The sequence below is a fragment of the Arachis stenosperma genome, chromosome 1, assembly GCF_014773155.1.
Source record: "Arachis stenosperma cultivar V10309 chromosome 1, arast.V10309.gnm1.PFL2, whole genome shotgun sequence".
In the NCBI taxonomy this organism is placed as follows: Eukaryota; Viridiplantae; Streptophyta; class Magnoliopsida; order Fabales; family Fabaceae; genus Arachis; species Arachis stenosperma.
The window spans coordinates 57272950-57286660 of NC_080377.1; the positions used below are offsets into that span (position 1 = coordinate 57272950).

Here is a 13711-nt window from a genome sequence, read left to right on the forward strand (position 1 = left end):
TCCAGAAAAGTGAATTTTAGCTAAAAACTAATAAAAATATAATAAAAACTAAACTAAAACTATCAAAAACATACTAAAAATAATGCCAAAAAGCGTATAAATTATCCGCTCATCACAACACCAAACTTAAATTGTTGCTTGTCCTCAAGCAACTGAAAATCAAATAAGATAAAAAGAAGAGAATATACTATAGACTCCAAACTATCAATGAAACTTAGCTCCAAATTAGATGAGCGGGACTAGTAGCTTTTTGCCTCCGAACAGTTTTGGCATCTCACTTTATCCTTTGAAATTCAGAATGATTGGCTTCTTTAGGAACTCAGAATCCAGATAGTGTTATTGATTCTCTTAGTTAAGTATGATGATTCTTGAACACAGCTACTTATTGAGTCTTGGCCGTGACCCAAAGCACTCTGTCTTCCAGTATTACCACCGGATACATACATGCCACAGACACATAATTGGGTGAACCTTTTCAGATTGTGACTCAGCTTTGCTAAAGTCCCCAATTAGAGGTGTCCAGGGTTCTTAAGCACACTCTTATTGCCTTGGATCACAACTTTATTTCTTTCTTTTTCTTTCTTTTTCTCTTTCTCCCCCTTTTTTTTTTCGTTTTTCTCTCTTTTTTTTTTTGTATTCACTGCTTTTTCTTGCTTCAAGAATCATTTTTATGATTTTTCAGATCCTCAGTAACATGTCTCCTTTTTCATCATTCTTTCAAGAGCCAACAATTTTAACATTCATGAACCACAAATTCAAAAGACATATGCACTGTTTAAGCATACATTCAGAAAACAAAAGTGTTGCCACCACATCAAACTAATTAAGCTAGTTTTAAAGATGAATTTGAAATCCTGTACTTCTTGTTCTTTTGTGATAAAAACAGTTTTCATTTAAGAAAGGTGATGGATTCATATTCATAGCTTTAAGGCATAGACACTAAGACACTAATGATCATAAGACACAAACATGGATAAACATAAAGGACTAAAATTCGAAAAACAGAAGAATAAAGAACAAGGAGATTAAAGAACGGGTCCACCTTAGTGATGGCGGCTCTTTTCTTCTTCTTGAAGATCCTATGGAGTGCTTGAGCTCCTCAATGTCTCTTCCTTGTCTTTGTTGCTCCTCTCTCATGATTTTTTGATCTTCTCTAATTTCATGGAGAATGATGGAGTGTTCTTGATGCTCCACCTTTAGTTGTCCCGTGTTGGAACTCAACTCTCCTAGGGAGGTGTTAATTTTCTCCCAATAGTCTTGCGGAGGAAAGTGTATCCCTTGAGGTATCTCAGGGATCTCTTGATGAGAGGGGTCTCTTGTTTGCTCCATCTTCTTCTTAGTGATGGGCTTGAGGTCATGCCTTCTCAGTTGAATCGGCTTTGGATGCCATAAATGGTTATGGAAAAACAAAAAGCAATGCTTTTACCACACCAAACTTGAAAGGTTTGCTCGTCCTCGAGCAAAAGAAGAAAGAATAGAGTAGAAGAAGAAGAAATGGAGGAGAGGGAGATGGCCTTGTGGTTCGGCCAAAAGGGGAAGAAGTAGTGGTTTGAAGTTGGATGGTGAGGTAAGTGGGGTTTTATGGAGGTGAGTGGTGAAGAGAAAGAGATGTTGAGGTGATTGGTGAGTGGGTGAAGAAGAAGAGAGAGTGGTGGGGTTGTTTGGGGATCCTGTGGGGTCCACAGATCCTGAGGTGTCAAGGAAAAGTCATCCCTGCACCAAATGGGGCTCAAAAACACGTTTTGAGCCAATTCTGGCGTTAAACGCCGGGCTGGTGCCCATTCCTGGCGTTTAACGCCAGGTTGTTGCCCTTTACTGGCGTTTAACGCCAGTCTGGTGCCCCTTTCTGGCGTTAAACGCCCAGAATGGTGCCAGACTGGGCGTTAAACGCCCAACAGCTAGCATTACTGGCGTTTGAACGCCAGCTTCTTCTCCTCCAGGGTGTGCTGTTTTTCTTCCTGTTTTTCATTCTGTTTTTGCTTTTTCAATGGATTTTGTGACTTCTTATGATCATCAACCTACAAAAAACATAAAATGACAAAGGGAAATAGATAAAATATAATCATTGGGTTGCCTCCCAACAAGCGCTTCTTTAATGTCAGTAGCTTGACAGATGGCTCTTATAGAGCCTCACAGATACTCAGAGCAATGTTGGAACCTCCCAACACCAAACTTAGAGTTTGAATGTGGGGGTTCAACACCAAACTTAGAGTTTGGTTGTGGCCTCCCAACACCAAACTTAGAGTTTGACTGTGGGGGCTCTTCTTGACTCTGATTTGAGAGAAGCTCTTCATGCTTCATCTCTATGGTGACAGAGGGATATCCTTGAGCCTTAAACACAAAGGATTCTTCATTCACTTGAATGATCAACTCTCCTCTATCAACATCAATCACAGCCTTTGCTGTGGCTAGGAAGGGTCTGCCAAGGATGATGGATTCATCCATGCACTTCCCAGTCTCTAGGACTATGAAATCAGTAGGGATGTAATGGTCTTCAATTTTCACCAAAACATTCTCTACAAGTCCATGAGCTTGTTTTCTTGAATTGTCTGCCATCTCTAATGAGATTCTTGCAGCTTGCACCTCAAAGATCCCTAATTTCTCCATTACAGAGAGAGGCATGAGGTTCACACTTGACCCTAAGTCACACAAGGCCTTCTTGAAGGTCATGGTGCCTATGGTACAAGGTATAGAAAACTTCCCAGGATCCTGCCTCTTTTGGGGCAGTTTCTGCCTAGACAAGTCATCTAGTTCTTTGGTGAGCAAGGGAGGTTCATCCTCCCAAGTCTCATTTCCAAATAACTTGTCATTTAGCTTCATGATTGCTCTAAGGTATTTAGCAACTTGCTCTTCAGTGACATACTCATCCTCTTCAGAGGAAGAATACTCATCAGAGCTCATGAATGGCAGAAGTAAGTCCAATGGAATCTCTATGGTCTCATTTTGAGCCTCAGATTCCCATGGCTCCTCATTGGGGAACTCAGAGGAGGTTGGTGCACGCCCATTGAGGTCTTCCTCAGTGGCGTCCACCCCTTCTCTTTTCCTCTCCATATTCGGCCATGTTTATGGCTTTGCACTCTCCTTTTGGATTTTCTTCTGTATTACTTGGGAGAGTACTAGGAGGGAGTTCAGTAACTTTCTTGCTCAGCTGTCCCACTTGTGCCTCCAAATTTCTAATGGAGGACCTTGTTTCATTCATGAAACTTTGAGTGGTTTTGATTAGATCAGAGACCATTGTTGCTAAGTCAGAAGTACTCTGCTTAGAACTCTCTGTCTGTTGCTGAGGAGATGATGGAAAAGGCTTGCCATTGCTAAACCTGTTTCTTCCACCATTATTATTATTGAAACCTTATTGAGGTCTCTCTTGATTCTTCCATGAGAAATTTGGGTGATTTCTCCATGAAGAATTATAGGTGTTTCCTAGGTAATTCACCTCTTCCATTGAAGGGTTCTCAGGATCATAAGCTTCTTCCTCAGATGAAGCATCCTTAGTACTCTTTGGTGCATTTTGCATTCCAGACAGACTTTGAGAAATCATATTGACTTGTTGAGTCAATATCTTGTTCAGAGCCAGAATGGCATTCAGAGCATCAATCTCAAGAACTCCTTTCTTCTGATTTGTCCCATTGTTCACAGGATTCCTTTCAGAAGTGTACATGAATTGGTTATTTGCAACCATTTCAATTAGCTCTTGAGCTTCTGTAGGCGTCTTCTTCAAATGAAGAGATCCTCCAGCAGAGCTATCCAAAGACATCTTGGATAGTTCAGAGAGACCATCATAGAAAATACCTATGATGCTCCATTCAGAAAGCATGTCAGAAGGACACTTTCTGATTAATTGTTTGTATCTTTCCCAAGCTTCATAGAGGGATTCTCCATCCTTCTGTCTGAAGGTTTGGACTTCCACTCTAAGCTTACTCAATTTTTGAGGTGGAAAGAACTTTGCCAAGAAGGCATTGACTAGCTTTTCCCAAGAGTCCAGGCTTTCTTTAGGTTGAGAATCCAACCATATTCTAGCTCTGTCTCTTACAGCAAAAGGAAATAGCATCAGTCTATAGACCTCAGGGTCAACCCCATTAGTCTTGACTGTGTCACAGATTTGCAAGAATTCAGCTAAGAACTGATGAGGATCTTCCATTGGAAGTCCATGGAACTTGCAATTCTGTTGCATTAGAGAAACTAATTGAGGCTTAAGCTCAAAGTTGTTTGCTCTAATGGCAGGGATAGAGATGCTTCTCCCATAGAAATCAGGAGTAGGTGCAGTAAAGTCACCCAGCACCTTCCTTGCATTGTTTGCATTGTTGTTGTTTTCGGCTGCCATGTCTTCTTCCTCTTTGAAGAATTCGGTCAGGTCCTCTAAAGAGAGTTGTGCTTTGGCTTCTCTTTAGCTTTCGCTTCAAGGTCCTTTCAGGTTCAGGGTCAGGTTCAACAAGAATGCCTTTGTCTTTGCTCCTGCTCATATGAAAGAGAAGAAAACAAGAAAATATGGAATCCTCTATGTCACAGTATAGAGATTCCTTGAGGTGTCAGAGGAAAAGAAAAGTAGAAGACAGAAGTAGAAAATTCGAACTTATCAAAGAAGATGGAGTTCGAATTTTGCATTAAGGAATAGAGTTAGTCCAAAAATAGAAGGATGTGAGAAGAAGGGAAGTAATTTTCGAAAATTTAAGTAAAAGATTTTGAAAACATTTTGAAAACACTTAATTGATTTTCGAAAATAAGAGTGGAAAAGAAATCAAGTGATTTTTGAAAAAGATTTTGAAATTAGAAATCAAAAAGATTTGATTGAAAACTATTTTGAAAAAGATGTGATTAAAAAGATTTGATTGAAAAGTTATGGTTTTAAAAAGATGTGATTGAGAGGATATGATTTGAAAACAATTTTAAAAGATTTTATTTGAAAATAATTTGAAAAGATATGATTTTAAGAATTAATGACTTGCCTAACAAGAAAAGATATGAATCAAACATAAAACCTTCCTTAACAGAATAGGCAAAAAATGTTCAATCAAATCATTAATTGTTAGTAAGTATCTTTGAAAAAGGAAAGAAATTGATTTTGAAAACATTTGATTGAAAAGATATGATTTGAAAAAGATTTGATTTTGAAAAACTTTGAAAACTTGAAAAAAAATTGATTTTGAAAACAAAATCTTCCGCCTTTGCCATCCTGGCGTTAAACGCCCAGAATGGTGCACATTCTGGCGTTTAACACCCAAACTACTACCCTTTTGGGCGTTAAACGCCCAACCAGGCACCCTGGCTGGCGTTTAAACGCCAGTCTGCCTTCTTCACTGGGCATTTTTGACTGCTCAGCTTTTTCAGTGTAATTCCTCTACAGTATGTTCTGAATCTTCAATTCTCTGTATTATTGACTTGAAAAGACACAAATTAAAAATATTTTTGGATTTTTAATAATCAAAATGCAACAAGAATCAAATAACAATGCATGCAAGACACCAAACTTAGCAGTTTGTATACTATTGACACTAACTACATGAGAATGCATATGAGAAACAACAAAACACTCAAGTCAATAGAATTCAAAGATCAAAACAAGAAAATCATCAAGAACAACTTGAAGATTAATTAAGACACATGCAAAAAATTCGAAAAATGCAAGAAGAACAGAAACATGCAATTGACACCAAACTTAAGATGAGACTCTAGACTCAAGCAAGAAATATTTTTGGTTTTTATGATTTTGTAATTTTTTTGGGTTTTTTCGAAAATTAAGTGAAAAGGGAAAATAAAGGTATCAAAATTCTTAATTAGAATTCCAGGAATCATGCAATGTTAGTCTAAAGCTTTTGTCTAAAGGAATTAGACATGGCCGGCTAAGCTTCAGCAGGACATTGTATTCAAGAGCTAAATTGATGAGAATCAATCAGCTTTGGTGATGATAAGAACATCACCTTGAAACACTAGAATTCATTCTTAAGAACTCTGAAGAAAAATGCCTAATCTAAGCAACAAGATGAACCGTCAGTTGTTCATACACAAGAACAATCCCCGGCAACGGCGCCAAAAACTTGGTGCACGAAATTGTGATCACTACAACTTCGCACAACTAACCAGCAAGTGCACTGGGTCGTCCAAGTAATAAACCTTACGCGAGTAAGGGTCGATCCCACGGAGATTGGTGGTTTGAAGCAAGCTATGGTCATCTTGTAAATCTCAGTCAGGCAGACTCAAATGTATAATGACGATGAACGAAAATAACATAAAAGATAAAGATAGAGATACTTATGTATATCATTGGTGTAAGAGCTTCAGACAAGTGTATGAAGATGCCTTCCCTTCCGTCTCTCTGCTTTCCTACTGTCTTCATCCAATCCTTCTTACTCCTTTCCATGGCAAGCTCGTGTAGGGTTTCACTGTTGTCAGCAGCTACCTCCCATCCGCGCAGTGAAAGCTAATGCTCTTACACTCTGTCACAGTGCGGCCAATCACCGGTTTGGTTCCCTCCCCTACCGGAATAGAATAACTCTTTTGCGTCTGTCACTAACGCCCAGTAGGTTACAGGTTTGAAGCACGTCACAGTCATTCAATCATTGAATCCTACTCAGAATACCACAGACAAGGTTTAAACCTTCCGGATTCTCTTGAATGCCGCCATCAGGTCCTGCCTATACCACGAAGATTCCGATTAAAGAATCCAAGAGATATTCACTAAGCCTCAGATGCTTGTAGAACAAGAATGGTTGTCAGTCACCTTGTTCATGAGTGAGAATGATGATGAGTGTCACGGATCATCACATTCATCAAGTTGAAGAACAAGTGATATCTTAGAACAAGAACAAGCGGAATTGAATGGAAGAACAATAGTAATTGCATTAATACTCGAGGTACAGCAGAGCTCCACACCTTAATCTATGGTGTGTAGAAACTCCACCGTTGAAAATACATAAGCATAAGGTCTAGGCATGGCCGAATGGCCAGCCTCCCAATGATCTAAGATAGCATAAAACTCAAAGATAGCTACCAAGATGTCTAATACAATAGTAAAAGATCCTACTTATAGAAAACTAGTAGCCTAGGGTGTACAGAGATGAGTAAATGACATAAAAATCCACTTCCGGGCCCACTTGGTGTGTGCTTGGGCTGAGCAATGAAGTAATTTTCGTGTAGAGACTCTTCTTGGCGTTTAACTCCCATTTTGGTGCCAGTTTGGGCGTTTAACTCCCATTTAGGTGCCAGTTCCGGCGTTTAACGCTGGGATTTCTTGAGGTGACTTTGAACGCCGGTTTGGGCCATCAAATCTTGGGCAAAGTATGGACTATCATATATTGCTGGAAAGCCCAGGATGTCTACTTTCCAACGCCGTTGAGAGCGCGCCAATTGGCTTCTGTAGCTCCAGAAAATCCACTTCGAGTGCAGGGAGGTCAGAATCCAACAGCATCTGCAGTCCTTTTCAGTCTCTGAATCAGATTTTTGCTCAGGTCCCTCAATTTCAGCCAGAAAATACCTGAAATCATAGAAAAATACACAAACTCATAGTAAAGTCCAGAAAAGTGAATTTTAGCTAAAAACTAATAAAAATATAATAAAAACTAAACTAAAACTATCAAAAACATACTAAAAACAATGCCAAAAAGCGTATAAATTATCCGCTCATCAGCAAGGTATGAGAACTGGAAGTCCTATCCTAGCTATCCTTATCAATTGTGATGAGAATTGTTCATTGCTCTCACTTAGTTAACCCTCTAATTTTGAAGGAAAGTCAAGTGGACGAATCAATTTGGTTCCTCAAGTCATAGTCAACTCCTAAGGAGAGACTAGCTTTAGTGGAATCCAAATCAATCAGTAACTTTCAATTATCAATCAATAAAGGAGTTTGATAACTCAAGTGTCACCAATTACTCAACCAAGGCCAAAAGGATAAAAATCTACTCTAGAATCCAACCAAGAATTTTATCAAACACTTGGAAGGCACAACACAAAAGCATAGAAAAGCAATAAGAGAAAATAAAATCCAAACAACCAATTGAGAGCATTAATAACATAAATTGAAGAAAGCGATCATAAATATGAAATACCTCAAATTACATTAAATAGAAAATCAAATCTAACATGGAGTTCATAAACCAAATTGAAAAAGAAGCGAATCAACAAGAGGAATAGATAAACCAAAGTGCTAGAATAAATAAGAGTATAAGAGAACTAAATTAAAGAAACATTGAACCTGGAATTGGGAAGAAATAAACCTAAACATAAGAGAAATCCTAAAACCTAGAGAGAGGAGAGGCTCTCAAGAAACTATATCTAAAACCTAAAATTATGAAAAGTGAATAATGAGAAGTGTCCGAATAATGATTGAATGCCTTATGATTCCCTCACTCTGTAGCTTCTATTCTGTGTTTTCGGGCTTGGAACTGGGCCAGAGTGGAGCCCAGAAATTGTCCCCAGTATTTTCTGCGTTTTCTGCACGTGGCGCATGTCACGCGTACGCGTCAGTCACGCGTATGCGTCAGTCACGCGTACGCGTTAGGTACGCGCGCGCGTCGCTGTGCAAACCTCCAAATGATGCGCACGCGTCGCTCCTCGCTGGTTATCTCCTTTAATTCTTGTGCTCCTTCCATTTTTGCAAGCTTCTTCTCCATCCTCTAAGCCATTCCTGCCCTATATAGCCTAAAAACACTTAACGCACAGATCACGGCATCGAATGGTATAAAGGGGGATTAAAAATACACAATTTAAAGGCTTAGGAAGCAAGTTTTCAATCATAGAACAAAATTGGGAAGGAATTATAAAATCATACAAATTGTATGAATAAGTGTGAAAATAGTGGATAAAATGCACTCAGTTAAGCACAAGATAAACCGTAAAATAGCGGTTTATCAGTCATAACAACTTCAGAAGACCAAATAACATTGGTAATCAAAGGAGAAGGTTTGGGAATCAGCCACAGAATAAGCTAAGTTGTCAGAGGTATGGGAATTATCATCCTAGAGTCCCTTACAGATTAGGTTGGGAGTGCGTTGCTTTTGTGGACAACTCGAACACCTGGCCTAGAATTGTCTAGAAAAGAAGAAGTATGAGACCAGTAGAGTATAAGAACCAGGGAGAGTGTTCACGACTTCTGCCGCAAGTGCCGAGGGATTCAAGACATTGAATAGAGGTAACTGTGAGGTGGCTGGTAAAATTTTAAATGCTTTGTTTGATTCTGGAGCAACGCATTCATTTATAGCATCTGAAAAGACTAAAGAGATAGGATTAAAGATGGTAGTGTTGGGTGATGACTTGAAAGTGCATAATGCTACTTCTAAAGCCATTGTGACTAGAATAGGTTGCCCACAAGTTTCATTCCGAGTTAAACAGTGAGATTTTATTCATGATTTGATTTGTCTGCCGATGACTGGTCTTGATCTCATCTTGGGATTGAATTGGTTATCTAAGAACCACGTGTTATTAATCTGTTCTAAAAGAACGTTGCACATTAGTCGGAAGGATCGGAGGGGCCAGTTATAGCCAAGGATTATTATTTGAACTCTGTCATTGTGAACTATAGTGGGTGTTATACTATTGATAAACCCCAATTTGGTGGTTTATCTTGTGTTGAATTTAGAGAATTTTATCAACTTTTCCCATATTTATTCACTAAAATAGCATAGTTTTTTTAATTCTCCTTAAATTATTCTTAACAGTGAAAATATGCTTTTTAGGTCTTAAAATAGCTAAATTCAATTCACCCTGATTCCATTTGATGTCTTGATATGTTTGTTAAGTGATTTTAGGTTTAGAAAGCAAAGATTGGATTGAGGAAATGAAGAAAAAGCATGTAAAAATTGAGAAGTCATGAAGAAATAAAGGAATCACAAAGGTGTCAATCCTGACCTCTTTGCATTTAATCGATCATAACTTGAGCTACAAAGGTTCAAATGAGGCTGTTCTAGTTGCGCTGGAAAGTTAACATCCGGGGCTCCAAAATGATATAAAATTTGCCATAGTTTCCTGGCGTTTAAGGATGCGTACATGTCATTCCATGCGCACGAGTCCCAGAATCAACGTGACTAACTAAAGGCAACTCATGGCCAGCGATTTCTGAAGCATTTTGGGCCCAATCCAACCCATTTCTGATGCTATTGAACCCAAGGATTGGAGGGGGATGAACCAAGTAGTGTTAGTTTTAGTTTTCACCATGCTTTAGGTAGAATTCTAGAGAGTGAAGCCCTCTCTTCTCTCTAGAAATTAGGTTAGGTTTAGATTAGGATTTTCTTAGATATAGTTTTAATTTCTTGTCTTCATCTTGTCTTGCTTACAATTTCTTGTTCTTATACCTTTGTTCTTCTCAATTCTCTTGTTAATTTTCCTTTTTATACCTCTTTTATGTTTATGCACTCTTGTTACTTTGATTTCCTTTTAATGCAATTTATGTTTTATGTTCTTTTATTGTTTAATTACTTTACTATTGTTATTTCCTTGCCTTGAGTAGTTGTAGATTTACATTTCTTGTCATTTTACCATGCTTTCCTTTTATGCCTTTCAAGTGTTTGATAAAATACTTGGTAGGATGTTAGAGTAGATTTTTCTCCTCTTGGCTTGGGTTGAAAATTGGAGACTCTTGAGTTATCAAACTCTCCTGTTGATTGATAATTGGAAGTTGCTAATTGACTTGAATGCCACTAAAGCTAGTCTTTCCTTAGAATTTGACTAGGACTTGTGGACTCAAGTTGATTATATCCACTTGTCACAATTGATGATGATAATGAGGATAGGACTTCTAGTTCTCATTCCTTGCCAAGAGCTTTTTTAGTTGTTAGTTTATTTCTTTTGCTATTTACATTTCCTTTTCCTTATTCAAAACCCTAAAAGATATAATTCATAGCCAGTAATAAAGCACTTCATTGTAATTCCTAGGGATAACGACCCGAGGTTTAAATACTTTGGTTTATTTTTATTGGGGTTTGTACTTGTGACAAACAAATTTTTGATTGAGGAATTGTTTGTTGGTTTAGAACTATACTTGCAACAAGATTTCATTGAGAAATTTTTTACCGATAGACAATTTCCGTTCATCAACTGTTAGCTACAAATGTGTCGGGTGAGGAACAAATCTTAGAGCAAATTACGATTGTATGTGAATTTCCTGAAGTATTTCCGGAAGACATTCTTGAATTTTGTCCTGCTCGAGAAATCGAGTTTGTGATTGAATTGCTGCCTGGATCTGGGCCAATCTCAGTTGTTCCTTATTGAATATCACCGTTGGAATTAACTAAACTCAAATCTCAGCTAGAAGAACTAATGAGTAAAAGTTTTATCTGGTCGAGTGTTTCTTCGTGGGAAGCACCAGTGTTACTGGTAAAGATGAAGGATGGGAGTATGCGTATATGTGTAGACTACCGGAAACTGAACAAAGTTACTGTGAAGAATAAATATTTATTACCGAGAATCGATGATCCAATGGACTAGTTACAGGGAGCTAGGGTATTTTCCAAGATTGACCTTAGGTCGGTCTATCATCAGATAAGGGTTAGAGACGAGGATATTCCGAAGACTGCTTTCAAAACGCGATACGGTCACTTCAAATACACGGTAATGTCTTTCAGGTTAACCAATGCTCTGGTAGTGTTTATGGATTACATGAACCGAATCTTCCGTCTATTCTTGAATAAATTCATTGTCATCTTCATTGACGGCATTCTCATTTACTCAAAAACTGAAGAAGAACATGCGGAGCACTTGCGGACTATGTTACAGATCTTGAAGGAAAGGAAATTGTATGCCAAGCTATCTAAATGTGAATTCTGGAAGAGTGAGGTGAAGTTTCTTGGACATATGGTAAGTCAACAAGGAATTGTTGTGGATCCTGCTAAAGTAGAGGTGGTAATGGATTGGGGTGACCAACATCTGTGACAGAGATTAGGAGTTTTCTTGGTTTAGCAGGTTATTATCGAAGGTTCATCAAAGCTTTCTCACAACTCGCTTTGCCTCTAACTAAGCTGACTAGGACGGATGCACCATTTGTCTTGACCTCTGAATGCGAGAAAAGTTTCCAAGCATTGAAACAAAGGTTGACCACTGCACTTGTATTGGTGTTGCCTGAGCCAAATGAACCATTTGAGGTGTATTGTTACGCATCATTGAAGGGTCTGGGGTGTGTGCTAATGCAGCACCATAATGTTGTGGCATACGCCTCACGACAGTTGAGATCGCACGGAATGAACTATTTGACTCACGATCTAGAGCTTGCTGCCATTGTGTTTGCTCTAAAGGTTTGGAGGCATTATCTCAATGGCGTCAAGTTTCAAGTTTTCTCGGATCATAGGAGCTTAAAGTACCTTTTCGATAAAAAAAGAACTGAATATGCGTCAGAGGAGGTGGATGGAGCTGCTAAAGGACTATGACTTCGAATTGAATTACCACCTAGGAAAAGAAAATGTTGTGGCAGACGCTTTGAGTCGAAAATCGCTATGTGCTGCTTGGATGGTGCTACGAGAGGAAGAATTGCTAAAAGCGTTTGAGAGTCTGAATTTGGAGGTTAGAGAGGAGTCTGGTACTCTATGTTTAAGCCAATTGCAAATTTCAAGTGATTTTAAGTCCGAGATCGAAAAATCTCAACAAGACAAGAAGGAATTACAAAAGCTGTCGCCGATAATTAAGCAAGGGAAGCGATGGAGAGTTTCATGGGACAATGACAGATTATGGAGATTCAAGGGTTGTGATGACTTGCATCATCTACCCTTCTTTTTTGCAACAAGAAGACCATAAGAGAGCATAAATCTCATTTGATCATTGCAATTCATGCATTATTTGATGAATATTATGGTACATTGCTTTGAGATGAGTTGTGCTGAATTTCAAGTGAAAAAAACATCAAAAAGAGGAAGAAAACAACAAAAATGAGCTAGGTGTGTGAAGCGGACGTGCCACTTAGAGCAAGCGCCACAAAAATGAACTATCATGCCACGCCAGGAGCTGGGCATGGCACAACAGTACTAAATTCCAGAGGAGGATTCTCAAGCATTCACATGGGCATGGCACGCCAGGAACTGGGCGTGACACGCTAGTACAAAGTTTCAGAGAGCAACAATAGAGGACATTAAAGCGGGCGTGGCACGCCAGGTTGATCGTGGCACGCCTGAACCATCACCGTCTATGGGCGTGCCACTTGGTATCGAAGGCGTGGTACGCCAGCATTAAAAAGTCACTTGGGCGTGCCACTTGAGGAACCAGGCGTGGCACGCCAAGCTTGAGAAATCCACAAATGTATGGGCATGCCACTTTAGCAGCATGGCATGGCACGCTGGTACAAAATCCTAGAGAAGGGGCTGAAGGCCAATGAAGTCTGGGCATGCCACTTGAAGATGAAGGCGTGGCACGCCAGGCTCTCAATCCCACTTAGGCGTGCCACTTGAGCGACCAGGCGTGGCACGCCAATTCACAAAGAAGCCAAAGCAAGGACTGGGCATGCCACTTGGTATCGAAGGTGTGGCACGCCAGTCCAAGAATCTCACTATGGCGTGCCACTTGAGTGCTGGGCGTGGCACGCCAGCTACTAGAACCAAGGCAAGATCATGGGCGTGGCACACCAGTCTCTAGGCGTGGCACGCTGGTACAAGTTTTCAGAGAGGATGAGGGAAGCCAAACACATGGGCGTGCCATTTGGCGTCGAGGGCGTGGCACACCATCCACTATTCCTCATTTGGGCGTGCCACTTGAACCCCAGGCGTGGCACACCAGTGTCATTTAGGAAGAAAAAGCCATTGGA

The 13711-nt window shown here is 39.5% G+C and overlaps 1 non-coding gene across 1 annotated transcript; it reads left to right on the top strand.

Moving 5' to 3' along the window:
• Positions 1-3808: 3808 nt before the first annotated feature.
• On the top strand, positions 3809-3916 carry LOC130948540 (small nucleolar RNA R71). The gene has a single exon (XR_009073091.1). It is a non-coding gene; the product is annotated as a small nucleolar RNA R71 (small nucleolar RNA).
• The last annotated feature ends 9795 nt before the right edge of the window (positions 3917-13711 follow it).